We start from the raw sequence: 27,957 nt of genomic DNA on the forward strand, positions 1-27,957 counted from the left end.
AACTTTCTGCATTTTTAGATTTTCAAAAAACTTTATTCCGTGTGATTTATTAGCTTGTTTACCAGTGGGGACCTCAATTTAGGTCCCCACCGTGACACGAGTCCTCATGAGTCTGTGTGTATTCAGGTTTAAGTCCCCACCTGAATAGAAAAACAGGTACACACACACACAGACAGATAAAGATGCACAGTGGCATGTAGGCTTTTATGTAGAAGCCATAAATGTATATGGCCCACATTATGTTTTGATGTTGTTTATCATAGCTTTTTATGCATATGATAAGGTGGAGTTCTTAAAGCCTTTCAAAAATACGATAATTTTTTTCCACATGAAAATAAAATAAAATAACTATGCTATTCTATACTAATAATATTTTTATGTGATACTTTTAAGAATGTGATATTTATTGTGCACATGTACCACCAAATTCTCATTACTGTAATGCTTAATAAATAAATTATTTACTTACTTTAGGGCCATTAATTTTAATTAAATTAATTGCAATATATATACCCTTTTTTTAAAGCCTTTAAAAAATAATTACTTACAAGAAATTAACACAATACATTCTTTGAGCTTTGGGTGAACATATTCACCTAGTGTTTTTGTGAGATTCATATGAATAATATCAGTGTGTTTGCAGTAATAGGTCTTGCTGAAGTACATAGAGTTACATCCATACTCCACTATATTATCATGAAGTTTAAACCTGTTTAGAGAGAGAGAGAGAGAGAGAGAGAGACTTCTGATCTCACATGCAAATTGCTTTCTTGGGATTATCCAGTAAAACTTTCCCGGCATACAGCCCTCATACTCACTTGAGAACCTGCTGAAGAAATCTCAGTAGCTCAGGACCGCAGTAGCTCTCAGGCTTTTCTAGAGTTGATGCAAATGTGAAACGCAATGAAATCAGCCGAATACCTCGAGCATATAATAAACATGCAGACGAGCTGCTGAAGAATGCAATTACCTCATGTTTCGATTCACTGCGTGCATTTGCATGTGGGACTGCTTCACTGCACATGGGCCAGATCTCACACCGCTGCAGATGAACTTTTCTGCAGAGGAGCTGAATAGCGCTTTATTAACACCATCAGATAAAGTTCTTCCTGGATCTGATGGAGGAAGTGTATTTCCAGGATGAAGGAAATATGAGCAAAACAAAAACAAACTAGGCAACTGAAGGAAAACGTTCTTACACTTTAAAGAAATAGTACACCAAAACGTTGTTGAAAATGTATTCCCCCTCAGGCCATCCAAGATGTAGATGAATTAGTTTTTTCATCAGAACAGATTTGGAGAAATGTAGCTTTTCGTCACTTGCTCACCAATGGATCCTCTGTAGTGAATGGGTGCCGTCAGAATGAGAGTCCAAACAGCTGATAAAAACATCACAATAATCCACACCACTCCAGTCCATCAATGGACATCTTGTATAGCAAAAAGCTGTGTTTGTATGAAAAAAAGACATAATTAAGGCATTAACTTTAAACTGTTGATTCCAGCTAAAACATGAAAATGTCCTCTGTTCATAATAATGCTTTCTCCAGTGAAAAATTCACCCCGTCTGAATCAGGGGAGAAATCTGCACAGATTAGAGCCAAAACAGCTCTAAACAAATATGTGTGGATTTTGATGTGAGGGGACAACAAAGGATCTACTTTTTCACTGCAGGAAGAGTTATGGATTATGGACTCATATTTTGGCCAGAAGTGATGGTTTAATGTAAAAACACCTGAATGACGTTTTAAAATAAAACCTCAAACACACAGTTTTTCACTTTACAAGATGTTAATTGATGGACTGGAGTGGTGTGGATTATTGTGAAGTTTTTATCAGCTGTTTGGACTCCGACGGCACCCATTCACTGATCCACTGGTGAGCAAGTGATGGAATGCTACATTTCTCCAAATGTTGAGATGAATGCTAAAACAGGCAAAAAAACAAAAACCCTTAGACTTGCTTTAGGCACTGATGTTGTTAAAAATAAGGTATTAGAGTGCAGTAATTTTGCAGCATTGCTTTCTGACATTTGTGTTGCTGTGCTGCGAGTGAACGTGGATGGGTCATGGGTCCAGGACCCATGTCGGGAAGAGTATACAGGTCTGTTCCCAGGGGAGACGGTCTCCATGCCAACTAGCTGACCACGAGATTACCTCTGAATAATCATAGACCCCAGATCTGATCAGACGAGGCGATAGTGAGGTGTGCGCGTGCAGAGAGAGAGAGAGAGAGAGAGAGAGAGAGAGATGAAGAGATGCAGCCGTGCACAGAGAGGTAGTGTGGATGGTTGTGACGGGGCATGTTTGTAGAGGCATGTGTGCACAGGCATGTTTTGTGTCCTAGCGTACACCTCTGAGGAACACATTTTTGAGAACAAATGCCAAGGGGAAATTTGAGAAGTCCTACAATTAAAGCAACAGCTTATCTAAAAATGAAACTGGTCATTTCTGTTTTTTCCTGATCCTCATGTTTTTACAAATCCTTTCCTTTCTTTTTCTGCTAATAATAGTATTCATTAATATTATGAATTAGCTTTTTTTTTTTTTTTTTTTTTTTTTTTAGTTTTTATTTATACTTTTGTCATTGTTTTATTAATTAAAATTATTACAATTGTTTTATTTATATTATATTTTTATTTGATTATATTTATATATATATATATATATATATATATATATATATATATATATATATATATATATATATATATATATATATATATATATATATATATATATATATATATATATGTGTGTGTGTGTGTATATATGCGTGTGTGTGTGTGTGTGTGTGTATATACATATATATATATATATATATATATATATATATATATATATATATACATATATATATATATATATATATATATATATATATATATATATATATATATATATATATATATATATATATATATATATATATATATATATATATATATATATATTAGTGGTGGGCATAGATTATTTTTTTAATCTAGATTAAAATGGCTCATTTGAATTCTGTCAAGTAGATCAGAATAAGTTCACTACTAGTAGTAAACAACTAAAAATAATGGTAGGGGAAACACTGAGATTTCCATTGGGAAGCTTCTTAAAAATAAATTTTCCTGAAGCAAACCCGCGGCTTCATAGCTGCATCCATGTTAGCACGCATACACACAGGTTGGAAGACTCGTTCTCGCCCCCTACAGTGCTATTCGGCTAGGTATACATCCGCGCTAAACTATCAAGGTGAAAGTCATCATAGCTTGCGTAGTATAGACCCAGCTCCCAACCCAACTTTGAGAATAGATTAACGGCGATATTTTTTTTATCGCCCGATAAGAGTCTCACGTTAACGCAGCACGTTAACGCCGATAACGGCCCACCACTAATATATATACATTATATGCATGTATGAATATATACTTTTACTTATGCTTATACTTTTATAATTTTTAAAGTTTAATTTTAAAGTTACAATTTTAGTTCATAAATGTTTTAAATGTTTGTTATTAATACATATTCAATAATATTATCTATTTATTAATTATTTAATGCTATTTTATATAGCTTTAAAAATGTTTCAATTTTAGTAACTTTATTACTTCAGTGTAAACTTATTTCACATTTCTTTTTTTTCATTAGTTTTTAAAGTTTAACCATTTAATTTTTTATCATCTAATATTTCAATTTCACATAAATTTCAATTGACCTTTTAAAAAAATAATAATAATAACTGGTGTTTAGTAACCTTTTGAGACCTGCACAGCAAGATTTTCAATAATTAACAAGCAATAATAAAGATAAGAACCAGTAAATGATTTATTTTTCATCATTTGTGCAGAATGATAATTTTTGTTGAACTGTTGCTTTAGTAGACACTGCTCTCAGTTCTGGTAGTTGATCTTTGTGCTGTGTTGAGCTTCAAGGCTGCATTGTGTCTTGTTTTGGCAGGTTGGATTCACTCCTCTGCTGTCTTGCTCTTTTCTGGCAGCAAACACTTCCAGCTGCACAAGCAAAGACCATTTTTTTAGACCGAGAAGAAGAAAAAAAAACCCAGAACAAAACAGTTCAGCAGTTTATCTCAGCATCTTCACACTCACAATATCACACTACTGGTGTGATGGCATTGTGTATAACTGGTGTAAATATATGTAAAAATATATGTATAAAAACTGATCTTGTTCATCTTCATATACATCAAATATGGCACTTTTCATGTACTGTATGTGAACGTGAACGAAATTAAAAACTATGGATTGCAACAACCCTATTCATTTTCAGTGTATGAAAAAAAGATTATGCATTATTTAATTATGTCTATTTAATTATGCAATATACAGGTGCATCTCAATAAATTAGAATGTCGTGGAAAAGTTAATTTATTTCAGTAATTCAACTCAAATTGTGAAACTCGTGTATTAAATAAATTCAATGCACACAGACTGAAGTATTTTAAGTCTTTGGTTCTTTTAATTGTGGTGATTTAGGCTCACATTTAACAAAAACCCACCAATTCACAACAATCTCAACAAATTAGAATACTTCATAAGTATCACATGTTTAGTGAATTGTTGGCCTTCTGGAAAGTATGTTCATTTACTGTATACGTACTCAATACTTGGTAGGGGCTCATTTTGCTTTAATTACTGCCTCAATTTGGCGTGGCATGGAGGTGATCAGTTTGTGGCACTGCTGAGGTGGTATGGAAGCCCAGGTTTCTTTGATAGCGGCCTTCAGGTCATCTGCATTGTTGGATCTAGTGTCTCTCATCTTCCTCTTGACTTGGTTCAGGTCAGGCGAGTTTGCTGGCCAATCAAGCACAGTAACACTATGGTCATTTAACCAGCTTTTGGTACCTTTGGCAGTGTGGGCAGGTGCCAAGTCCTGCTGGAAAATGAAATCAGCATCTCCATAAAGCTTGTCAGCAGAAGGAAGCATGAAGTGCTCTAAAATTTCCTGGTAGATGGCTGCGTTGACTGTGGACATCAGAAAACACAGTGAACCAACACCAGCAGATGACATGGCAGCCCAAATCATCACAGACTGTGGAAACTTCACACTGGACTTCAAGCAACATGGATTCTGTGCCTCTCCACTCTTCCTCCAGACTCTGGGACCTTGATTTCCAAATTAAATGTAAAATTTACTTTCATCTGAAAAGTGGACTTTGGACCACTGAGCAACAGTCCAGTTCTTTTTCTCCACAGCCCAGGTAAGATGCTTCTGACGTTGTCTCTGGTTCAGAAGTGGCTTGGTAGCCCTTTTCCCGAAGACGTCTGAGCGTGGTGACTCTTGATGCACTGACTCCAGCTTGAGTCCACTCCTTGCGAAGCTCTCACAAGTGTTTGAATCCGCTTTGCTTGACAGTATTCTCAAGCTTGCAGTCATCCCTGTTGCTTGTGCACCTTTTCCTATCCAAATTCTTCCTTCCAGTCAACATTGCATTTAATATGCTTTGATACAGCACTCTGTAAACAGCCACACCTTTCAGTAATGACCCTCTGTGACTTACCCTCTTTGTGGAGGGTGTCAATGTTCATCTTCTGCATCATTGCCAAGTCAGCAGTCTTCTCCATTATTATGGTTTCAAAGAACAAGAGATACCCGGGATTTATACTGTAGGGATGGTCATTTAATTGAAACTCAAATGTAAATATTCTAATATTTTGAGATAATGATTTTTGACTTTCATGAGCTGTAAGCTCTAATCATCAAAATTATAACAAAAAAAAACTTTTGAAATGTTTTACTTTACATGCAATGAATCTAAAATATATGAAAGTTTCACTTTTTGTTCAACTTTTTCACGACATTCTAATTTATTGAGATGCACCTGTATATATAACCAAATAAATACATATTGTATTACAATCCAGCATAATGTGCTTCCTCCTTTTGTGCCAAACTTTTTTTGGGATAAACTATTGTGCAAAACACTTTGCATTTTACAGTTTGTTTACTCATTGTAGCTGTGGGTGTTCGTGTTTTTCGTGTTGTAAGTGTGTTTAACTGTTTGTGTCATAAACACACCTTGCAATAAATCACCAGAGTCACAATCATCATCATAGAATCCAGACTCAGTTGTGGCGTCTTTGACATGTGATTATGTGTAACACACGGCTGCTATTATCTCTGAGAGCTGGAGATGACACACTCTCATTCGAGGGAGCAGATATTTGGAGCAGGAAACATAAGTTCTGGAGTTGTTTAAAATCTAGTCCACTTTTCTGCATCTTGATTCATCTGCTTTTGCTGTCTGAATGTCCAGTGCATGTGTCTTGAGAGTTCAAATGAGCATGTCTAATTTTATATTCTCTACAGCTTGACCACACATTCTCACTTGCTCACAGGAAGTGATGTCACAAGTCTTGTTTCCTTCGGTTTTTGAGCTCGGCGTATTCTGAGTCAGCTTTAAACAATGACTCCGTGTGCAAGACTGGGAACGAGAGGAAGTTCCTCCGGCCTGCTGATCTGAGGAGAGGCTTTCGCTCCCTACTGTGCTGATCACAGATATGTAGGTTGTAGTGTCAGGACTGTTCTCTAATCAGTGTTTGTTGGCCATTTTAACCCTGAGACAGACATTCTGGGCCTGTCTTACTGTCTACATAGACAGCTGCCCTGTAAGGCAGCAGTATAACCTTCATGGAACCTCAAGTGACTGTCATGTTATGTTTGCCTTTACGGTAACATTACATGTGATGAAGCTCTATTTTAGATTTCAGCATAATGTTCTTCATTCTTTTTGCACCAGACTTTCAATTGCTGTTTATAGCTCAGTAGATATACTAGTTCACTGCTGGGTTTTACTGTTGTCACAACACCCATACAGTTGTTCATTATAAAATGGTGATGAGGAAGTGAGGAGTGAAATCAGCATGTGGGTTTTGTGGTGTAAAAACAGCAAACGTTTCTGATGAGGTTTCTGAACGGCAGCTGTGGATTCCTGCTTTTATCAAGTGTTGTGTCTTGGACCGATTTTTAGAGCAAGTTCCTGACCAGAAACAGTTCTTCATTATCTACATGCATTCTGCTTCAGCTTCTGCTATTTATATAATTTCCCACACACTGACTTAAAACAATAGCGATGCATAATATCAGACATGCTGGATTTTCTGTGAGAGTCAGCGGCAGTTTTTAACACTTGTGAAAAATATGTAAAGTTTATTACTAAATGAAGCATATGACAGTCCCGCAGGAGCTCGGGCAGCACATTAAAGCATCGGTTTGCTTTTTTAACAGGACGTTGAAAGTGTGTCACGTTTGAGAAGCCTTTGTGTCTCAAACATGTCTCAGCCACCTGTACTCCCTGCTTTCCTTTCAGTCCATCTCTCAGTTTTTCCCTTTCAGAGACTGACTCAGTTTCCTTTATGCTGTTCTTTCTATTCATCATTGTTTTCATGGCTGTCAAAACAAGATCAGACTGTGAAGCGAAGGCCTGCAGATCAGGTCTTACTCTCAAAGAAACGTGGGGATGAGAGAAATAAACTCTGCATATCCTGCTTATGATGGCCATATGCCAGTAATAGTAAGTGATTTTTGTGCTAGTAAAGAGACAGACAGTCCGAGAGAGCAGAAAGTGAAAGGTTTATAGATTGAGAGAGAGACTATGAAACAGTCTCTGTTATAATAAGGCGTATTATTGTACCTCACATAAATCTACTACATCCAACAGTCAACTAGTCAATTATCAACCTATTTATTTATTTTTTTATTATTATATGTATTGCTTTTAAGTTTAATGTTAGTTGCTTCATTTTTCACATGATCCCTTTTTAATAACTTTTGTTTAATCATGGAAAACCTTGAAATATCAGAAAGTTTGCAATTTTTGGAAAGGTTAATAAATAAATTAATACTTTTAATAATTAATTTTAGTCATTTAAAAAACGCACATAGTGAATATACATTTTTCTATTTATTCTCTAAATTTAGTTTAATTTAATTTCTGTTTTAATAACTAACTTTTAATTTAATTTATTATTATTATTATTTGACTGTTCCTATGATAATGTAAAAACTTGAAATATCAGGTAATTATACAGTTTTGCACATTAATACACTTAATAATTAATTTAATTAATTTAAATCATTTTATTTATTTATTTTTATTTCAAGGTTATTTTACTTTATTTTATGATGGGTGGAAGGCAGACCAAGTAATGGTCAGACTAATGTAAATATCTGTTCATTTCATCTGTCATTTAAAATATTGATTTTATTTTATTTATGGAAGGCAGACAGAGAAATAATCAGACTAACGCAAATATCTATTCATTATTGTCTGAGCTCATTTAAAACATTTATATAATTAATATACTTTATTATTCTCTTATTTTATTTTATTTTTGGCTGACTAGGAAGTGTTCAGACAGTGTTCAGATGTAAATAATCTCTTCACTCTGTCTGAGGTTGTTTACATCTCGTCGAGTCTCAGTGTCTCTTACAGAAAGTAAACTGGAGCGGCTTGTTATCACACCTGTGCTCTCCTCCATCAGACAGACTGTTTCTGTTTTTGCTCAGCCTGGTTTCCGCTTCTCTGGAATCATCCCGCCAAGTATTAGTTTCCCAGTAAAAATCATTATTCAAAATAAAACCTGTCACACTTTCTTCTTCTTTTTTTTTTCTCACATCCACTTTTTTTTCTGTTTGCTCTTCTTTCACGTGGCAAGGTGAAAAAAATAGTTTTTTAGCTTTTGCTTACCACATTAAAGTTCGGTGTAGTTTGTCATAACACAAGGATATTAGAGATTTTACTAATACTGTAACCGTGTGTCACATTTGTTATTACAAACTAAGGAATAAACTGAATTACTGTGTTCTATAAAAGCTCAGAGAATATGTCACAAAGAGCAGTTTGTTACTGTAAAGGCTTGTTACTTGCACAAAGAAAACAAAAATAATGACTTTCCGTCACCATAGCACGGATATGTTGTTTTCATCATTTACGCTTTGATCTGAACGAAAACCACGTATCTGTGTGACGCAGCTGACACAGAACAGCGTACACTGTTTACATTCAGTGGATACTCTCCAAAATGGCGCTAGAGTAACATGGAGGAGATGAATTGTTGAATAAAGTCGTTATTTTTGTTTTCTTTGCATACAAAAAGTATTCTCGTAGCTTCGTAAAATTACGGTCGAACCGCTAATGTCACATGGATTATTTTACCGATCTCCTTGCTACGTTTTTGTGCCTTGATTGTGGTAATTACATTGCTGTCTATGGAGGGTCAGAGAGTTCTCAGAATGCATCAAAAATATCTTAATTTGTGTTCTGAAGATGAATGAAGGTCTTACAGGTTTGGAACGACATGAGGGTGAGTAAGTAATGACAGAATTTTCATTTTTGGGTGAACTATCCCTTTAAGACAGCCACTTGCTTCTTTCTAAATGAATAAGCCATTTTGAATGAATCGTTTGAATGAATGATTCAATGAAAACACACTAAGCAAAATATTGTGTAACCCTCTGGGGTCTGAAGGGGTTTTGGGGTGTTATAGAAAAAATCATAAAAGTAACGAGCTGATAACATCATTAGAAGTGTTCAGAGGAAAAATGATACCCCAGCCAGCAGTGTGTGTGTGTGTTTGCGACTGGCAATAAAAGCCTTCAGCCAAAGCATGTTTGACATGACATGACTGAGCAAGATTGACTGATAAAGGCAGAGAACGGAGAGGAGGAGATGCTGTGAGGAAAACCAGAGCTTTCTGTTCTCAGGTGGTTTTGTGCATTTTCCTGTTCTGTGGTTTATGACACATGCACACTAGAGCAGCGCAGGTTTATTTTGGCGCCTATATTAACAGGTTACGGTGTTCACTCGTGTGAGCAGAGCAGTGCTGCATTACAGAAACAGCTTTCAATAATGGACCAAACTGAAAGTGGAGTGAAAATACTGTATGTTGAGTGAATGTGTGACTCTATGCAGTTGATTTAAGCTACAGTTTGGGCTAACGTAAAGTTTGTTGTAATTCCTGATGGCCCAGTCTGTATTATAGCTGTTATTAAAGGAATTGCTCAGTGTAATAACCCAGACATAACTTTATTTTTATATATATTTTAGTATATAATATAAATATATATATATATATATATATATATATATATATATATATATAATTTTTTTTTTTTTTTTTTTTTGTCATATGTGTATATAAGCTACATATATAACATTTTGATTTAGTTTTCTGTTTTCATTTTAATTCAAGTTTTAGTAATTTTGTCGCATTTTTGTCATAAGTCATTATAAGTTATCTAAATATGTCAGTGTTTCAGTTACAGTTATTCTAGTACATCCAGATAAACTAAATGAAAATGAGAAATGTTGTTTGGCTATTAACTGAAATAAAATAATTTTCATTTTTTTTGTATTATATTTTATTTATTCATTGAAGTTTATTTTATTTCAACTAACAAAATTAGTTTTCTGGTTTTAATTTCTAGTTGACAAATTTTCCTTTGTGTCTAGTTTAAGTTTTTCTAATATATCTAATATGATTTTATTTTATTATTTCAGTGAACAAAGTTATTTGCAATATATTTTGTTTTAGTTTATAGTAACACTAATATATGTTTATATTTTGTTTATAAATATCGTCAGCAGTCATTGAGCTTGATTTTTGTTGAATTGGATTTAGTTTTCTCACATTGCTGAAGTTGGAGGAAGAAAATAAAAACAGCCAGGGTCAGACTGTTGTTCTTATATTGTGATTTAAACCATGCGTTGTTTTCTAATAAAATCGTAAAAAAAGGTTCTGGCCAGCTGGTGTCATTTACTCACCAAAGCCAATTTTTATTTACATTTGCTGTTTGGCGAAGGTCCATTTCGGCCTTGTATGTTTGTGAGAAGGTGTGTGTGTGTGTGTGTTTATTTGTGTTCATACCTTCGCAAATGAATCACAGGTGACAGGTGTGTGTGTTCCCTCACAATTTGCCAAGGATCTCTATTTTTAGCTTCACCTAAAATACAAAACTGTGCTCGGCAGAAGGCAGGCAGCAGAGCGCAGGTGATTAATGAGAGCCTGCGGTTTTACCTCGCTCACCTCGGTTACACTTTCACACTGCAGCACTGCCTACAAGAAATCTTACACGCACTTCTCCACGTTAAAGGGACGGTTCACTCAAAAATGAGAATTGTCATCATTTACTCACCCTCATGTTTTTCCAAACCTGTATGACTTTTTTTTCAGCCTGATTTGATTTGAGTGGAAGTCAGACCAAGAAATGGTCAGACTAATGTAAATATCTTATGCCTGAAGTTGTTTACTATCTCATATTGTCTCATTTTATTTTATTTTATTTTATTTATTATTTTTGTATTTTATTTTATTTTTTGCTAGTATAAAAGCATTTAAAGTAATAAATGAAATGTTTTCCATTTTGGAGCTCGACAACCATCACTCAATTTGTTAACTTTAACTAAACAATAAAAAAACCAAAACAATTAATTGAAATAAAGCTGAAATAAAGTACTCATGTTAGATGAAACTAAATGAAATAAAATAAGTGTAAATTAATGTACTAGAATGACTAAAACTGAAATAAATAAATAAAGCTATATAGATAACATTTTTTTTTTTAATTAATAAACATGACAAAAGCACATAACAAAATTAATTAAAAAAAATTAAGTAAAAATAAAAACTAATTTATTAATTAATTATTTAATTAATTATTAATAAATATATATGTTAAATAAATACCTCTGTAATATGAAATAATATAAAATAGATATTAAATTAATATAATAGTTAAATAATAGTAATAAATAATAGTAAAATAAGAGCATCTAATTCGTAAAGGAACATCTTGTGTTTTCTAGAGAGGGAATAAAGTCATACAGGTTTGGAATGACATGACACGGGAGTAAATGATAACCGAATATTCATATTTTTTGGCTGAGCCATTCCTGTAATTAGAAAACATTCTGGCTTTCAGCACAGATGTGGGATGCTCTCTCAAAGAGAATCAGCTTTCAGCTCGGCGCCGCTCTGACTCAGAGATTGGACCGGACCCAGAGTCCAGAACCCCCACGCGGGCCACGCTAGTCCAGGTGCAGTGGACACAATGCAGGCCTTTCTTCCACTGGGGCTGTTTATGTGCAGCATGAGCAGCCAGCATCTGAGAGGAAGAGCGCAGAGGAAGAGACGGATCGCTGCTAAATGAGGGACAGGAAGTGTTCAGGGACTCTGGAGTCCACTGCAGTATTGACCAGCTATAGATGGATGTCTGAAGAGTTTTTTAATCAGTGGTTTACTAACACAGAGACTTGTCTTTGACTGCAGCGGTGTAGGGCCACACCTGCCTATGCCAGGTGAAGTGAAAAAATTTACCAGATATAGTACTGTATTTTGCTTTATTAAAAAATCATTTAAAAAAAGATGAAAAAGCTAAACAAATAAAATGTCTAAAATTATAAATATATTAAGAAAAATATTAATGTAAAATAATAATTGTATAAAAAATATTATATTTATAAAAATTGTATAAATATTAATTTTACTTTTTTTTAATAATATAATTTAATTTATTAAATAAACCAATATAATACTTTATATGTTCCAATTAGACTTTCATGAAGAAATTGTATGACAAGTAATTAATAAATAATATTAATATAAATTTTAGATATTACTGTATTATAGATTATTATAGATATAATTGCATTAATATTTAAAATGTTCTTTACATTTTCATGAATAGTTGATACTGATAAACTACTAATATTAAAATATTATTCATAGTAATTCATATATTAATGATAATATAATGTTAACATTTTATGTACTTAAATATAAATAAATATATAAATATTCCAAGTTATTCTACTGTATTTTGCATTATTTTAATATTTATTAATATCGATATAACAAATAATAAATCTATAAAAATTGTACTTTCATTAAGATATTGTACTGTATTTTGTGCTGCATTATATTAATACACATGTAACAATTAATTAATATATATTACAGTGTGATAGATAGTTTTAAGAATATTTTTATTATTTAAATATTATATGTATTTATGCGCTATTACATAACACATATTTCAACATTTCATAAATATTTCTTCAGTCTTAAATAATGAAGTTGCAGTTGGACTTTGGATGATTTCTTGATTGTTTTGTTTTGGTTTAAAGGCTCATCTCGCATCAGATCCGTGTCTCTTTCCCAGCCGTCCTGATTCTGTGTTGCCAAATATCATTTCGCTGTCACATAATATTCACTAATACCCGCATCTGCCTCCCGACGGCGGACGCTGAATCCCGGCTTTGTGTGTCCTGCTGTCGTCCATCTATGATACATGATCAGAACACAGGCGTATCATCAACACACGCTGCCGCCCAGAGATATGCTTTCATAACCTGATATTCACTGACAGGAAACAGATGCCCACTCAGGGAGGGAGACGCACACCAGGGAAAGAAAATACGGTCAAATGGAAAGAAAACAATGAATGGCGCTGCGTAGAGATGAATCTCTGATTTGTGTGTGTGTGTGTGTGTGTGAGAGCACTTGTTTATTCTGCTTGCTTCGTGTTGATTTGGTAAGCAGATACGCATGTTGTTGAAAGTGGGAAATCAGGCTATTAGTATGAATGATTGAAGTTTTGCCCTGGTTTATGACAGTTGAAATCAGGGCGCTGAATCCAGGCCGTCATTAGTTTCTTTGAGCCTGGAAACGACACATGATTAGAAGCGATATTTCGAGCCTCCCAACAGGGATCTGATCCGCCTCGTGTTGGCAGCTTCCTGTCTGCAGCTTTGAATCGTCACATTTCCCCTCAGTGAAGCTGTTTCATGTGCTGTCCACTACTACAGACTCACCGCTCAATTTATACAGGTTTTACAGTAATGCACTGACTGCAGTCTATGGAGGCAAGTGTTCTGGAGGCGGTAGAAGCAGAAATGCATTTCAAACCTGTTTGAGTTTACTTCTGAGGAACACCTTTAGGAGATTTTAAATTTTAATTTAATTTTTTATTTAATTGTTATTGTTTATTTTTTATTTTGTTTTATTGTTATTTATTTATAGTTAGATTTTTATTAAAATATTATTTAATTAATATTAATATTATTAAATAATTAATTTGATCAAATGTTTTAAATATTATTGAATATTATTTGATTTTAATACATTTTATCTTATTTTGTCTTTTAGTTATTGTATTTTATTTTATATTTGTTTAGTTTTTTATTTTATTTTATTTGTTTTTTATTTTATTAGTTTTTTTTATATTGCTTACTTCATTTTGTTGTTTATTTGCTTTTTATTTGATTTGATTTGATTTCATTGCATTTTATTTTATATTTGTTTCTTCTGTTATTGTATTATTTTTTTGTTGTCTATTTTTATTTGATTATTGTTTATAAAAGCACTTACTTTTTTGTCCTTTTTAAGCTTGTCAGCCACTATTCACTGCATGCCTTTGTTTTACAGAAAACAGCAACTCATTTCGTAAGAAAGAAGATCTCTTTGAATTTGAAAGCAGAAATGCAGAGCACTTACATATCATTTCTCTGTACAAAAATGTGCAATTTGAGCTGTAAAATCAAAACCTTTTGATGAGGGACAACGTTTCTAGGCCTTTTGGTTATGTGCTTTAACAATGTAATTGCTGAAGGAAATGCCTGGCATTTTTTGCTTTTATCTGTAATGCACCGTGCAAGTTCAATTAACTTCATCTAAATATGATATTGTCATGCATTATATTATACATATATGTTGTGAAATGTGTCATGAGGTATTTGGCTATACTTTGGCCTTTGTTTTTGTTAGTTTGTGAGTGAAAACAAGTGAACTTCTTTGTTAGTTGGCATAGAGCGAAAGCTAAATGATCTGGTAAATAATTGTTGCATTCATCATCCAATTAGTTGATTTTAATAGTTCTAATAATTAAGTCAATTATTAAAGGAATAGTTTGAATGGGAATAGTCAACAATGGATCCTCTGCAGTGAATGGATGCCGTCAGAAAGAGAGTCCAAACAGCTGATAAAAACATCACAATAATATATATAACAAATAATAGTAATTGTAAACGGTGCTTGATCTGTGGAGATTTTTCTTCTGATTCAGACGAGATGACTTTTTCACTGGAGAAAGCAATATTATGAACAGAGGACTAGTATTTTAGTCAGAAGCGACAGTTTGAATGTAAAACTGTCTTAATGATGAATTAGATTTTTACAATCATGCGGCTTTTCATTTCACAATATATTAATTGATGGACCGGAGTCATGTAGATTGCTTGTGGATTATTGTGATGTTTTTATCAGCTGTTTGGACACTCATTCTGACGGCACCCATTCACTGCAGAGGATCCATTGGTGAGCAAGTGATGGAATGCTACATTTCTCCAAATATGTTCTGATAAAGAAACAAACTCATCTGCATCTTGAATGGCCTGAGGGTGAGTAAATTGTCAGCTAATTTTCATTTTTGGGTGAACTGTTCCTTTAAGAATAGTTAGTTGCAGCACTGCAAGACATGAGTTGATATTGTATATAGTTTTTGATTGGATATAATTTTGCACAGGCAAGGTTAGATCATACTAGTCCCAACATGAAGGGCCAATTTTATAGTTGAATCAAATTAAAGTTGAATTAAAAATTATTATAAAGAGTTTTTAGCTTTGTGAATGTGGGTGAGTCTCCTAAGGAGCGGCTATTGATAAATCCATCCTGAATCACCGGGTCAAACGCACATGTGCGCATTACAAGACTCTACTTTCACTCAAAGAGGCTTTGTAGAGTATTTACAGGACCGTTGCTGTAATCCTGGTAAATTCCAGCCGTGTTTCGCTCCGATATATCGCGTGCTAATGGAGGTTTTAAATATAAACCCTGATCTCCAGTGCTAGAAGACTGTCTACTGGCAGAACAAACGCTGCTAATTAGTGAGATCAGCCCAGGGACACACACACATCCAGATACTGCGCTGGTTCATGTATTTCTCTGCTCTTTCTGAAAAACAGCAGTTGTTGGTCTTTGATTCAGGGATGTTTAGCGTCTCAGGAGAGGCAGAAGGTGATTGGATGAGATGGGACACGTAGAGCACTGTGGGTCTCAGCAGTATTATGCATTCATGAAATAGCAATGGAAATGGCCTTTGCACATTTAATAGCACTGTTCAAATCTTTCTGACTGTATAATTTATTAGTAGTGCTCGCTAAGGTAGGAATCACTAGTATTATTGCTTGTACTTTGCATTGGGGATTTGAAGAACCCCCTGACCCATCAACTCGTTGGTGCTGCACACATGAATGATTCCTTATCATGCGTTTTGTAAAGTTGCGGCATGCTATTATTCTTGAAAGCTACCAGATTTTCTTTTCTGAAAAAAAAAAAAAAAATGCATAGACTTGAAAGTGGACTCTTTTCACTTTTATTATTCTTATTATTTTCTTGTTACATTTTTTTATTTATTTTAAATTTTTTTTATTGTTGTTTTTTATTTTAGATAATTTTTATTTTGTTGTTTTTATTTATTATTTGATTTTTTTCATATTTAATTTAATTTAAACATTTTATTTGTTTAAATAATAGTTTTTTAGTTGATTTATAAATTTATTTCTGAAGAATATAAAATTTATTTAAACACTTTAAAAAATAAATATATATATATATATATATATATATATATATATATATATATATATATATATATATATATATATACACACACACAGTGGGGCAAAAAGTATTTAGTCAGCCACCAATTGTGCAAGTTCTCCCACTTAAAAGATGAGAGAGGCCTGTAATTTTCATCATAGGTATACCTCAACTATGAGAGACAAAATGAGAAAAAAAAATCCAGAAAATCACATTGTAGGATTTTTAAAGAATTTATTTGCAAATTATGCTGGAAAATAAGTATTTGGTCAATAACAAAATTTCATCTCAATACTTTGTTATATACCCTTTGTTGGCAATGACAGAGGTCAAATGTTTTCTGTAAGTCTTCACAAGGTTTTCACACACTGTTGCTGGTATTTTGGCCCATTCCTCCATGCAGATCTCCTCTAGAGCAGTAATGTTTTGGGGCTGTCGCTGGGCAACACAGACTTTCAAGATTTTCAATGGGGTTAAGATCTGGAGACTGGCTGGGCCACTCCAGGACCTTGAAATGCTTCTTACGAAGCCACTCCTTCGTTGCCCGGGCGGTGTGTTTGGGATCATTGTCATGCTGAAAGACCCAGCCACGCTTTCATCTTCAATGCCCTTGCTGATGGAAGGAGGTTTTCGCTCAAAATCTCACGATACATGGCCCCATTCATTCTTTCGTTTACACGGATCAGTCGTCCTGGTCCCTTTGCAGAAAAACAGCCCCAAAGCATGATGTTTCCACCCCCATGCTTCACAGTAGGTATGGTGTTCTTTGGATGCAACTCAGCATTCTTTCTCCTCCAAACACGACAAGTTGAGTTTTTACCAAAAAGTTCTATTTTGGTTTCATCTGACCATATGACATTCTCCCAATCCTCTTCTGGATCATCCAAATGCTCTCTAGCAAACTTCAGACGGGCCGGACATGTACTGGCTTCAGCAGGGGACACGCCTGGCACTGCAGGATTTGAGTCCCTGGCGCAGTGTGTTACTGATGGTAGCCTTTGTTACTTTGGTCCCAGCTCTCTGCAGGTCATTCACTAGGTCCCCCCTGAGGGTGAGATCTTGCGTGGAGCCCCAGATCGAGGGAGATTATCAGTGATCTTGTATGTCTTCCATTTTCTAATAATTGCTCCCACAGTTGATTTCTTCACACCAAGCTGCTTACCTATTGCAGATTCAGTCTTCCCAGCCTGGTGCAGGTCTACAATTTTGTTTCTGGTGTCCTTTGACAGCTCTTTGGTCTTGGCCATGGTGGAGTTTGGAGTTGGACTGTTTGAGGTTGTGGACAGGTGTCTTTTATACTGATAACAAGTTCAAACAGATGCCATTAATACAGGTAACGAGTGGAGGACAGAGGAGCCTCTTAAAGAAGAAGTTACAGGTCTGTGAGAGCCAGAAATCTTGCTTGTTTGTAGGTGACCAAATACTTATTTTACAGAGGAATTTACCAATTAATTCTTTAAAAATCCTACAATGTGGTTTTCTGGATTTATTTTTTCTCATTTTGTCTCTCATAGTTGAGGTATACCTATGATGAAAATTACAGGCCTCTCTCATCATTTTAAGTGGGAGAACTTGCAAAACTGGTGGCTGACTAAATACTTTTTGCCCCACTATATATATATATATATATATATATATATATATATATATATATATATATATATATATATATATCACTTATTTTGTCACTTGGTATTTCTTTGTAATTAATTGTATAATTTACTAGCAATTTCGGAAAATAGTTTTACACCAGTTTTCTCTGTATATTTACTGTATTTATAGATCTAATGCATTATTATGAACGCTGGCTTTATTCCAATAAATGGATGTGAATGAAGCTGACAACTGGCATCTGTTTCTATACTAAAAAAAATCTAAAAAAATTGGTGTAGAAATAATTTTCACTGAGAATTTGTTAGTAAATTTCACAAATAATTATAAAGAATTGACACAACATATTGAATGTTAAATTAAGTAGAAAGACTGAAATAGCATGTTCTTGTACTCCAGTAAACTTCAGTTTTATTTACAACTGATAATTTATATATATAATTTTTATTTTTATTTTTTTACTTTTATCATTTGTTTAAAAGATGATCAGCTCCGTTCATTCAGGATGCTTCTGAGCTGCACTCAGCGCTCAGTTCATTAGACCTATTTTTCTGTCATCTCCAGAGAACAAAAGCCCGTTATCATGCGACTGAAGCTGAAATCAGTCGCGCAGAAGCTCAGCGTGAGAGACTCTGACTGTGGAGCATGAGAGGAGACCCACAGGAGGAGATCAGGGATTATTCGCTCCTTATCAAGAGCCACAACCAGAGTTCACTGGCAGGCCATCACCCGTCTGAGATCTGCTGCTTTCATCTGCTCTCTAAAGGTTACACAGGAATCTTCCTGCTCACCCGGGACGACACAAATACACAGAGAGGCTCAGAGACTAGCGTTTATTGATGATACGCCTTATACATTTGCATGGAGAATTTTTGTTAGCATTATATTAGTATTGCCCTTGTTCAGTCATGATATGAAAGATGCAATTTCTTTTTGCTTGGTGGAAGGGTAAGCTTACATGTCAGCAAAGCTGGTTATTGTTAGAGCTGCTATGAATTCATTAGAATATTATTTTAATAATAATTTATATATAATAATATAATAAAAATAAGACCACTTGAAAAGTTTCACTGGATTTTTAGGTATGGGTTGGAGTAAAATATTAATATTTTTTATTTTATTCTGTAAAGGTCTGTTAACATTTGTTCCAAAGTTTTTTTTAAATTTATTTTTTTTAAATTATTTTTTTTAGAAAATGACAGTTGGTCAACAAAACTAATGTTTTCATATGTCTTTTTTGGTATTCTGTCATTTTAACCCCCCCCCCCCCAAAACAAATTGCTCTAAATGGCAACATTTTGTTTTAAAATTTGGAAGAAATGTTATCAGTAGTTTACAGAACAAAACAAAAATTGTGTTTTACACATAACAATAAATCATAAATCCAGAGAAAATTATATATAATGATCATTACTTTAATATGACACTAATATTATTTTATATGTAATAAAATATAATAATAATATAACAAATATGTTAATGTTATAATATTAATAATAACAATATAATGGTACAATATAGTACCATTATATTGTTATTATTAATAGTATAATTTAAATATTTATAAATATTACATTTTTCAGTAAACATGATTTTAATATTCTGTATTTAATATATGCTATATTTTATATATTTAATGTATATTATATAAAACAAAAAAACAAAAATATTGACAAAATTATTTTACATGTTTCTATTCTGGTGGATACCATGGTTAGCATGGTCAATTTTTGTAAATTGCGAAATATACATACGTGATGCATTAACCTATCATGTTAAAGTTTGATAATCATTTGTAATATAAAAATATTCCATAAAAATTAAGATTTTACAGACATTCTAATGAGATGTGGCCGCTTTACCCACAATTCCATGCATGTGTGAACAAACAAACTTGGTAACCCGCATGGTAACCCCACTCAGTCTGGTTGCTAGACTATAGATGCTCACCATAGCAACAGCTTGAAATGCACAAGCGTGTGGATTCTGTACCCTTGCAGCTTTTCCCAGGTAGATAAATTGTACTTTGTCACCCCGTCTGTCGTCCTCCTCCTCCTCCTCCTCCTCCTCCTTGTGTCTATCAAGTGTGTTTCCTTTTCTCAGTCTTTATCCAAAGCCTCCTCCCACTCCATTCCATCTCTGGTGCTCATCTAAATTCATGTGTGGCGTCCCCTGGAGGGGCTGCTGGGATTATATCACACACAGAAGTCATCTCTGCCATGTGTGGCCATGCCGAGAGCTCTTTAAATTTTAAAACGGCTTCTGAATCTGATGGACGGATAGTTGGGGAATGTGAAGCAAATGCTGCATGGTGGCTGTTAAATATATTCAGTCTCATTACAAACGGCAACAGTGAGCTCAATAGAAATGAGGCGTGAAGTCGATTTCCTGTGTAATTTGTGTGTTTGAAGCAGTTGTGTTTAACACGACTCGTTCTGATAGAGCCATTAAGAGGGAATGTCATTAGTGGCACTTGCTATTAGTGATGCTGTTGCTCATTCTTGAACAAACCTGTAACACTGTGTACTTTATCGCATGACTGTCCTGCATTGTTTGTGTTACAGACATGAATCATACCTCAAATCCTGCTTGATTTTGGCCTGTTGGACAATAAAACGGACAAAATGTAGACTAGTATTGACACTAGAATGTAATAGAAACTTGCTGTTGGATTTTGGTAAATTAGTTTCAGCTTTGAAGTTAATGTGACATAATAACAAAATCTGACATCTTTGGGAAAATACAGAGCATGACTGGAATCAGATTAGTAAATGGGTTGAAATTATGTAGATTTTATTAAATGCACAAATAAATAAATGCATAAATATATCAAGTGAATAAATAAATAACTAAATACAAGCATACAAACATACATACTGTCACGAATCCTGTCCGTGCCCTTCCGTCTGCTCGCCACCAGAGGTCGCCTTCTCATTATATTGACTCTCACACTACACAAACTGTTACATGTCACCCCGGACTACATTTCCCATGTTCAATGTCACTGATTACAGACTCACCTGCAACCAATCACACACACTATAAATACGAGGCCTGTTTTTGGATTATTCTCTTGCCTTGCTCTGTTTGGACTCTGTTTGACCCTCGCCTGTGTTTCGGATTACCCCTTTGGATTACCCTTTTTGGACATTGTTTGCCAGAGATCGACCACGCCTGTTTACTGGTCTACTCTTTTGTGTTGCCCATGATATGCCTGTTTGCCAGTGTCCGACCCTTGCCTGTTTTGTAACCACGTTGTGAAATAAAGCACTACAGATGGATCTGAATGCCTCTGTCACTTTCTCCGTAACACGTACATGCGTACATACATAATGGTTACTCGTGAACTAAATCACATTTCATTCATTTCTTTGTGAATAAATCCTTCATATTAATGTCATAGCTTGTTCAGTAAACTGAGACATTAATATTATTAATATTAATAATTTATTGATTACATAATTATGAATGAATGAAATGTGATTTAGTTCGTGATTGAACACTATTTATTACCACGTGCAGTCCTGTGTTTTTTCCCTCATGCATGTGAGTGGAAATCTGTAAAATTGGATATTAAAGGGGTGGTTTACTGCTTTTTTTCTTTGCTTGATTGCGTTTATGGGGTGCAATATAACATGTCTTCGTGTTTCGTTTGTTAAAATCTTATTTTTCATATATTTCACCTTTATTGTAAGCCGCTTTCTCCTCTGTCATTTAAACGACCGGTTGACTTCCTGATTCTCTGAAACCACTCCCTCAGAAACGGGCAATGGGCTCAGATTGGTTAGTTGGGCCGGTGTGTTGTGATTGGCTAAACTGCGTACTGCACATTGTCCGGAAACTTCACGCCCATTACCTTCACAGGCGACAGTCGCATGTGCTGCGGTCAAATGTAAATAATGGTGTCAATATTGCCATATCAGTTTGAGCCAGAATCAGACCCAGAAAGCGGTAATGAAGAGAGTCAAGCAGAACTTCCGCAAGCACGGCTCTTACAAAACGTTTCTGAATGGAAGTTTGCTGTTGTGATTACATTTAATTTTTTTTGTAAGTTTGTACACGTTTGTCTTATACACACAAAATAGCATCGAACTAACTGGCTACTATAACCAAACAGCGTTGGCTTGTGTTTACGTTCTTGATCAAATCGAAAAATTACGTCATAAAGTATACATGGAAAATACATTTACAAAATTAGTACATAATTACAAATTCGGGTCCAAAATGTTTGTACGCGTTTGTCATAGACACACGAAATAGCATTTAACTAACTGGCTACTAAAGCCAGCGTTGGCATTTGTTTACGTCCTTGATAAAACTAAAACATTACGTCTAAAATTATACATGCAAATACATTTAAAATGATGAAATCTTACTTACAGGTTGTGGCCCAACAACTGCTGCCTCTGGTTTTAAAGTTGGAACTGCTCCATGTTTTAGTAATAGTTTCTGTGTGAATCCGGCATTGAACTCTGAACTCTCTTGATTCTGGAAGCTGTCTTCCGTAAAATGCGCAGCACAGAGAGCTAAATTAGGATTATAATTGTCAGGAACATAATCAAACATAAATTTTAACCATTGTTAACGAACTACAGCGTCCGTAGGAAGCCCGAACACAGAAGACCTGACAGCTGGGTGAAAATAACACCGTTTCGACGGCATGGCTACAACTCTCCACTATAACTCTTCCTCTTCGACAAAGCCGCAGAACATGGCCTTCCCCCTCTTTTGCGTGTTCTGGAGGGAGGGGTTGATGCAAATGTATGGGTTTTTTACGTATGCAACCCGGGAAGTATCTCGTTGTAGTCCCATATGAGTCGTTTTTGTAGGCATTAAACTTCCTGATTTTTAAAAGACGATATCTCCGCTTACGTTGAACTTTAAGCGCAGCAACTTTGCAGATACTGTTCATGCACCAACAGCAACATTACACACTATTTAAAATGAAAAAAGTGAAATCGCAGTAAACCACCCCTTTAAACACTCTCTATTCATTGTCCTCATTCTCATTGTTTGAAGATCATTATTGCATGGCTCTCTGGAATGCTTGATACTGATTGGTCAGTCGTGTTAGTCTGCAGTCAAATATTTGTATATAATAACGCTAAACTATATAATTGACCATTGTCCCTGGCAACCAATTTCCTATATAGCTGTACTAGTTTAATGCTTGTTCTTAACTCACTTTGTAGTCTCTTTCTTGAAACATCATACAATTATTTTAACGCAAATGTATTTGTTGATTGATTGATAGTGCATTTATTCATTTATGCATTTACTTATGCATTTATTTGTTTGTGTATTTAATTATGCATTTATGCATTGATTTATTTAGGCATTTAATTATGTATTTATGCATTTATTTATTTGTGAATTTAATTATGGTTTTAATTGTGCATTTATTACTGATGTATTTTAATATGTAGCCATTTAATTAAAGCTTCATATCGGGGCCTGATCGCCCTGTCATGATTTGTTTTGCAATAATTACCTGAATAAACATCTGACCTGACTCTCCGTCTGTCTTGTTCTTCTCCAGGTCTCATTGTGCTGCTGCATTGAGCTCCTGTATTTCTGCTGCACCTCTTCATTTTGTGGATCTGTAAGATAGATAGATAGATAGAGTCTCAGAGAGAAGGAGAGTGTGAGACAGAAGGTTTTAAGGCTGAAGGAGCAATGTGATGGTTGGATTCCTCCTACAGCTCACTGGCTACGATGGACCAAATCATACACTGAAACATCACTGCTCAAGGTAAGGTCAGAAAGGTTTTTTGCTATTGCATGCAATTTTTTCCTTGAAGGTCAGTGAAGTGTTTTTTTTGTTTGTTTGTTTTTTTCACTAGGTGTAATATAATTTAAATTACAATTTTCCAACTTCTCCCTCACTGTTGACAACCGGCAGTTTTTGCTACTGTAACTGTAAGACTTCATATGTAAATGAGCTTTGTTATGATTGCCTACAGTTTGTGTAGTTGCTGAATACAGAGCAGATGTTGTTACGTAAATATGATCGGTCATATGTTGGCTCATGGTTGTGATGTCAATATGATGATTTCTGAGCAAGCCATTTTGGCAGTTTCTGAATGGATGGATTTTTGGGTATGTTGACATAATTCGTCAAACTCTTATTTTAAAAGAACAAGGAAAATACTGTTATACCCTGCATGGATATAAAAAATGTCATCATCCTCAGGCGATCCAAGATGTATATTAATTTGGAGAAATGTAGCATTACATCACTTGCTCAGCAATGGATCCTCTGCAGTGAATGGGTGCCGTCAGAATGAGAGTCCAAACAGCTGATAAAACATCACAATAATCCACACCACTCCAGTCCATCAATTAACATCTTGTGAAGTGAAAAGATATGTGTTTGTATGAAACAAATCCATCATTAAGGCCTTTTAACTACTGTTGCTTCTGAAAATCCATAATCCATAAAAACGCTTCCTCCAGTGATAAAGTCCATCTCCTGTTGTCTCTCACATCAATATCCACCCACATACTTGTATAGAACTGTTTTTGACTGTTTTCACTTGTAAACAGTGCTTGATCCGTGCAGATTCTCTCCTGATTCAGACGAGATGACTTTTTCACTGGAGAAGGAAATATTATGAACAGAGGACTAGTATTTTAATGAGAAGCAACAGTTTGACTTTAAAACGGTCTTAATGATGGATTTGATTTTTGCAATCATGCAGCTTTTAATTTCACAAGATGTTGATTGATGGCCTGGAGTCATGTAGATTACTTGTGGATTATTGTGATGTTTTTATCAGCTGTTTGGACTCTCATTCTGACGGCACCCATTCACTGCAGAGGATCCATTGGTGAGCAAGTGATGTAATGCTACATTTGTCCAAATCTGATGAAGAAACAAACTCATCTACATCTTGGATGACCTGAAGGTGAGGACATTATCAGCAAATTTCCATTTTTGAATGAACTACTCCTTTAAATATACTTGCCTCTGAAATTTAAAATTATACACAGACAGACACACCAATGATCTAATTTATGGTTTAAGAGCCAATTTCATTCAAACTATCCAAGCATAGAAAGTCTGGCCTGTCGGGTTCATTTCACACGTTTCTTAATTGTTCATCATATTGCGTGTGGTTATGAAAGCTGCATGTTCAGCACAGTCTCTGATCCCCTCAGCGTCTGCAGGAATATTCAAAAAAATTTTCTGGTTCTTTTTGTTTTCTCATTGTTCCTGTTATTGCTGCTTTGCTGGCACAGCGTCTCATTATTAGCGAACGCTCCACAGAGGCCTGAAAACATGGAGATATTCCAGTGGGTTTTGTGTAAGCATATCTGTGGATAGACAATGCGTGCGTGTGTCTGTGTAGCGTCCAGGACTTGTTTAAGGAGCGTGTGTGGGTGTATGTATCTTATCCAAAGGTTAAGAAGTGTGTGTCAAACTCAAGCAGGAAACCTGGCTGCACAGGAAAGGAAATAACCTATCAGCAAGCAGATGGGGGACAGCATGTGCTTTCACTGCACACACACACACATTCTGTCTCTCGTCCACACTAGGGATGTGTGACATTTTTTGGCCTTTACTTATAGACTACCATTCAAATGTTTGGGTGGGATTTGTTTAATGTTTTTCAAAGAAGTCTCTTATACTCAGCAAGGCTGCATTTATTAATCTTGTGAAATATTATTACAATAAAAAAAAAAAAAAATTATATTTGAATATATTTTAAAAATGTAATTTATTCCTGTGATCAAAGCTGAATTTTCAGCATCATGACTCCAGTCTTCAGTGTTACATATGCTGATTTGCTGCTCAAGAAACATTTATCATTATCAGTGTTGAAAACAAAATGCTTGATTTTATATTGTCAACAGAATTATTGTGAATCACCCACGTATTCATAAACTCTCATACACACATACATAGACTCACAATTGCTCATTAGAAACCCTGTTTATGTGGCTCGGTCTGTCCACTCCAAATGCCAAGCGGAAGGGTCTGTAGTGTTGTTCATCTATCAGGCTGGAGATTGTTGTTCTGGTTGGCCTTCTCATTCATTGCACTGACAATTACAAGAGCTTTGCTGCTCTCTTCTGTCATGGCATTTTTAAAATTAAAATGAATTCAATCGCCCTCATGTCGTTCCAAACCTGTATGCCTGTCTTTCATTTGTGGGACACAAAAGGACAATGAGGATAAGGCTGAATGGGGAACAAAAATGTGTAAATGCATGAAAAATAGTGCACCAGTTGTATTGACTACTTTTATCAAGTCTTATGAAGTCATGTGATAACTTATGTGATGAACAGGCACAAATTTAGATTGTAGTCCACATATATTCATACACTACTGTTCACCAAGGCTGCATTTATTTGATCAAAAATCCAATAAAATCAGTAATATTGTGAAATATTTTTACAATTTAAATGAACTGTTTTCTATTGTAATATATTTTAAAATGTAATTTATTCCTGTGATGCAAAGCTGAAATTTCAGCAATATTACTCTTGTCTTCAGTGTCATGATCCTTCAGAAGTCATTCTAATATGGTGATCCACTACCTAAAAACATTTATTATTTTTATCAATGTTGGAAATAGTTGTGCTGCTTCATATTTTTGTGGAAATCATTTTTTTCAGGATTCGTTGATGAATAAACAGTTCAACAGAACAGCATTTATTTGAAACGGAAATCTTTTGTAACATTTTAAATGTCTTTACTTCACTTGATTGATTTACTGCACTGTAAAAAAATGATCGTAATTTTAACGGTAAAAAACTGTGAAAAATCTACGGTAAAAAACCTAACGGTTAACGGTAAGTTCCCCTAATATATACGGTGAAAAACTGTAATAGACATTTCAGACAATTTTACGGTGAAATACCGCATTTGGAAGTGAAAAAGAATGTAAAATTTACAGAGAAAAAACATAAATTGACGTTCCCAGAATTCCTTGCGTTGCATTTCAAATTCTGTTTGAATTTGATGTTTTTTCTTTGAAATAACTAGGTTTCTTAGTTTTGTCTTATCAGTTATGTTTATTAGGGTTGTATGTTACATCTAATGTTGTTAAATTAATGTTTATTGCATATTTCAGTTTAATGAGTCTCACCATGATGTTGTTTAGTGCTTGTGTGAATGACACTGTGCACCTTCTATATATGTTATTATTTAAAAGGTGCTTGTGATGGGCTTTGGTTCATCATGTGACTCTCATCACCACCTGCATTTGGTGGTTAACAGTGTATTTCAAAGGTACAAAACAGATTTCAGTACTTCAATAGGTTGGTATATTAACATTATATCAGTTAATTGAAATTACGGTATTTAACTGTAAATTTAAGTTAAAACCGTAAAACCTAAAACGTTGCTACCTTATATTTTACGGTATAATTCTGGCAACCACAGCTGCCGGTTTTTTACCGTAAGTTTTATGGCATTTTTTTTTACAGTGTGTGTCCTTCCATAATAAAATGTATTTCCTTAAAATAATAAATATTACTGACATTAAACTTGCAATTGGTATTTCCACAACACTACATAGGAATCAACTTGCATGCTTGTCTCAACATATTGATCTGGGATAGGAGGAATGTTAATATAAGTTACTGTAACAAATAGCCAATCAGAGTCCATCTCTCACTATAAGCTCCACCTACCCTAGACTGATTGGTTTAGAAGAATGTCAGTCTCCATTCAGGACTGTGTGCAGGACAGGACAGTCACACAGAGATGTAAACCGGTGGGAGCCGTGACATTA

General features: G+C 34.6%; 1 protein-coding gene across 5 annotated transcripts in view; it reads left to right on the top strand.

The window, feature by feature from the left end:
• Window positions 1-27,957, top strand: part of ptprea (protein tyrosine phosphatase receptor type Ea) — an 85,069-nt gene that overhangs the window by 24,377 nt on the left and 32,735 nt on the right. For 4 of the 5 annotated variants that reach the window (XM_058793556.1, XM_058793560.1, XM_058793559.1 and 1 more), the window contains exon 2: window positions 23,754-23,966. The gene's annotated coding sequence lies outside the window, so the exon portion shown is untranslated. Of the gene's footprint in view, window positions 1-18,778; window positions 18,981-23,753; window positions 23,967-27,957 lie in introns of all 5 variants that reach the window. The other variant, XM_058793557.1, reaches the window with a different exon arrangement.

The sequence above is a fragment of the Onychostoma macrolepis genome, chromosome 12 (genome assembly GCF_012432095.1).
Source record: "Onychostoma macrolepis isolate SWU-2019 chromosome 12, ASM1243209v1, whole genome shotgun sequence".
Taxonomy (NCBI): domain Eukaryota; kingdom Metazoa; phylum Chordata; class Actinopteri; order Cypriniformes; family Cyprinidae; genus Onychostoma; species Onychostoma macrolepis.